General features: G+C 48.1%; 1 long non-coding RNA gene across 1 annotated transcript in view; it reads left to right on the top strand.

The window, feature by feature from the left end:
- Positions 1–2,976, top strand: part of LOC122563865 — a 4,978-nt gene extending 2,002 nt beyond the window's left edge. The window contains exon 2 of the long non-coding RNA XR_006315755.1: positions 1,437–2,976. This is a non-coding gene — a long non-coding RNA (uncharacterized LOC122563865). The remainder of the gene's footprint in view (positions 1–1,436) is intronic.
- Positions 2,977–3,192: the final 216 nt, after the last annotated feature.

The following is a 3,192-nucleotide window of genomic DNA, read 5'->3' as shown; positions in this document are numbered from 1 at the left end:
TGAGTAGGAGGGGGTAGGGGTGAGGGGGAAGGTAGCTGGGAATGCGATAGGGAGATGAAGGTTTGGGGGAAAGGTGATAGGTCAGACAGGAGGGTGGAGCAGATAGTTGGGAAGGAAGGTGGACAGGTAGGACTGTTCAAGAGGGTTGGATCTGGGATAAGGTGAGGGGGAGGGGAGATGAGGAAACTGGTGAAATCCACATTAATCCTGTGTGGTTTTCGGGTCCCACGGCAGAAGATGAGGCGTTCTTCCTCCAGGCATCAGATAGTAACAGTGTGGTGATGGAGGAGGCCCAGGACCTGCATGTCCTCGGTAGAGTGGGAGGGGGAGTTGAAGTGTTCGACCACAGGGCAGTGGGGTTAATTGATGCGGGTGTCCCAGAGATATTCTCTGAGACGTTCTGCGAGAAGGCGTCCAGTCTCCCCAATGTAGAGGAGACCACAGAGAGCAATGGATACTGTAGGTGACATCTGTGGAAGTGCAGGAAAATCTCTGTCGAATGCCACCTCACTCCCATTTATCTCTCAGCCCCCGACCCACAAGCCTCATTCCTGATAAACGGCTTATGCCTGAAACGTTGATTTTCCTGCTCCTCAGATGCTACCTGACTGGCTGTGCTTTTCCAGCACCACTCTCTCCACTCTGATCTGCAGTATCTGCAGTGCTCACTCTCTGCCCCGTGATGTGGAGTGAATCATATACACTAACCTTTGGTATTTGTCACAGTGGGAACCACCCAGGGGAGGCTGGTTCAGGCTCTAATTGATTTGGGACAATTGAAAATCTTGATAAATTTCTCTTGGCTTGAATAATGACTAAGTTTCAGGTCTTCAAGTTGTCTTAGAGTTTTTGGGATGTGTGTGTCTTTGTGTTGAATTGTCTGTTACAGTGACGTGTGTTGGGGTCTCAGTGTGTCTTCTTGATTCCAGGTGTGTCTCTGTGTATCCCAATGTGTATTGGTGTGTCTCAGTGTGTCTTAGTGTGTCTCAGTGTGTCCCGGTGTGTCTCAGTGTGTCTCAGTGTGTCTCAGTGTGTCTCAGTGTGTCCCGGTGTGTCTGTGTGTCTCAGTGTGTCTCAGTGTGTCCCGATGTGTCTTAGTGTGTCTCAGTGTGTCTTAGTGTGTCTCAGTGTGTCTCAGTGTGTCTTAGTGTGTCTCAGTGTGTCCCGATGTGTCTCAGTGTGTCTTAGTGTGTCTCAGTGTGTCCCGATGTGTCTCAGTGTGTCTCAGTGTGTCTCAGTGTGTCCCGGTGTGTCTCAGTGTGTCTCAGTGTGTCTCAGTGTGTCTCAATGTGTCCCGATGTGTCTCAGTGTGTCTCAGTGTGTCTTAGTGTGTCTCAGTGAGTCTCAGTGCATCCCAGTGTGTCTCAGTGTGTCTGGGTGTGCCCTATTTCCATGGCGGTCTCACTAATGCCTGTGTTTTGTTCCGTGTCTCACAGGAAGGAATGCTGCTCAGACTATAGTGTGTTACTGTACGGTCGGATTCCATGCGTCACAGCTGATTGAGAAACTCCTTGAGTTCTTGGCTGGAGATTGTAGCCAGTTTCAGAGGGCAATGAGTATTTACAACCTCGAAGGGGGGCTCCTGAGATGGGCTGAGGAGAAGAAGCCACTGGTTGACTGTATGAAGCAGCCCACCACCCAGGTTCACCCTTACTGCCGGCTCTGGGCTCAGTTACTGCAAGCTGACTTCAAAGCTCCTCAGTGACCCACTTAGAGACATTGGCATCAATACAACCATCACTAACTAACCATCACCATCCAGCCATCACTAACTAACCATCAGTAACTAGCCATCACCAACCCAACTATGAACCCAACCATCACTAACTAACCATCAGTAACTAGCCACCACCAACCCAACTATCACTAACTAACCATCACCAACCCAACCATGAACCCAACCATCACTAACTATCTATCACCAACTAGCTGTTGCTAACTAACCATCAACCCAACCATCACCATAACTAACCATCGCCCTTACCGTGCTGCCAGTTCTGACTGTCCTGACCTTCCCCTTACTGGGTGATTAGTGCCTGCTCCTATAACCCCCTCAGTCTCTCACACCATCTGTCATCAAACTTGTTAATCATAGACCATTAGACTATAAAATGTAGGAGCAGATGTAGGCCATTCAGCCCATCAAGTCTGCTCCACCTTTCAGTGGCTGAACTGATCATCCTCTTTAACTCTACTTTTCCTTATAACTGTTAATTCCTTTTCTGCTTAAAGACCTATCTCAGCCGTGATTATACGCAATGACCCAGCCTCGACATCTCGCTGTAAGTGATGAATTCTCCAGATTCACTCCCCTCTGAGAGAAGAGATTCCTCCTCATCTCTGTCTTCAATGAGTAACCCTTTATTCTGAGACACTGCCCTCTGGTCCCAGACTCTTCCACATCGGGGGACAACCTCCCCACATCTCCCCTGTCAAATCCTCTAAGCATCTTGTAAACATGTCAATAAGGTCACCTCATTGTTCTAAACCTCAATGAGTACAGGCCCCAATCCACTCAACCTCTCCTCATAGGACAGCCCCTCCATCCCTGGGATCAGCCAAGTGAACTTTCTGTGCACTGCTCCCAGTGCCAATCTATCCTTCCTTAGGTCAGGGACTGGGCACAGTATTCCAGCCTTACTGATTACTGCCTTACACTACTGCCACTGCATGTCTGAGACAGTGCCTTCAGAAAGAGCTAGAAAAACATAGACAGTGTTAACCTCAACTTTCCCTAGAATTCCATTACATTTACATCTGACTCACCCTTAACCCACTCACAAAGTAATCCATGTTTTTTAGAACAATTTCACATCAACAATTCAAATATTACCACCACACTTTTACATCTGTACTTTCACATCTTGTGACAAAGCCCTTGTGAGTGTAACAGCACCACGACCCTCAACGGGGTTAACAATTTACAAATTAAAATGTCAGTGTCTGCGCTGGTCTGCACTCGGCCTGGGCCTCGAATCCAAACACAACACAATTCTAAGCAGCTTCAGCATGATCACTTGGAGATGATGACAAAGGTAGTCATCCAGCACAGAAGCACACCCACGCCAACCATATTCCCACCTGACCCTGCTCCTGGTCCATATCTCTCCAAACGTTTCCTATCCATGTACTCATACAAATGCCTATTAAATGTTATTACTGTACCCACATCCACCACTTCCCCAAGACATT

This window comes from Chiloscyllium plagiosum, chromosome 28 (assembly GCF_004010195.1).
Source record: "Chiloscyllium plagiosum isolate BGI_BamShark_2017 chromosome 28, ASM401019v2, whole genome shotgun sequence".
Lineage (NCBI taxonomy): Eukaryota > Metazoa > Chordata > Chondrichthyes > Orectolobiformes > Hemiscylliidae > Chiloscyllium > Chiloscyllium plagiosum.
The sequence above is the reverse complement of the archived record's forward strand: the minus strand, read 5'-3'. Positions and strand labels throughout refer to the sequence as shown.